This window comes from Eimeria mitis, genomic scaffold, assembly GCF_000499745.2.
Source record: "Eimeria mitis Houghton genomic scaffold, Emh_scaff565, whole genome shotgun sequence".
NCBI lineage: Eukaryota > Apicomplexa > Conoidasida > Eucoccidiorida > Eimeriidae > Eimeria > Eimeria mitis.
In genome coordinates this window covers 9,182-9,850 of record NW_013573908.1, presented here as the reverse complement: position 1 = coordinate 9,850, position 669 = coordinate 9,182, and positions in this window count along the sequence as shown.

The following is a 669-nucleotide window of genomic DNA, read 5'->3' as shown; positions in this document are numbered from 1 at the left end:
GCCGAACCCTCTTGAACCGACTATTGCTGCTGCTGCTGCTGCTGCTGCTGCTTCGTTTGTCAGCGGCTGCCGCTGCCGCCTGCAGCAAAGCTCGTAAGAGGGAATAAAAATCCCTTTTATTCACCTTCTGCTGAAGTCATTCGGCGAAAGAAAACACAATTGAAGGAGGCGAGCCACAAAGAAAGGCAGCTTTTCTTTTGAAGCCCGCCGTACTGCGTGACTGTCTTCTGCCTTCTGTTGCGTTTTTACAACGAAACGGCGGCTATGCAAATACCCAACGCACCTTAAATATTTTTCCTCCTTTTCCTTCACAGTATACTGGAGAGATTCACGTACTGAAGAAAGCGTGAGCAGCCTGCAGCTGCTGGCGTCTTCGATGGGAGGCAGGAGGACGTTGCAGAACAAACTAGAACAGGTGTGGCTGCACTGACGCTTGTTGCATTCGCTGACTTTATTTTAGTGAAAGGAGATTTGAACTTGACGCACCGGTGGATCTGTGAGCTGCACATACACCTAAGGTAGCGCGAGGAGGCTGCGGCAACGTTGCAGAGCGGCGTAGTTGGTAGGTGTTCAATGCGAAAGCTGCCGGAAACGAACATAAAAAAACGAGTTTCGGGTCGAAATAACTCATAAAAAAAGAATAAATTCACATATTTCAGGTGTAAACTC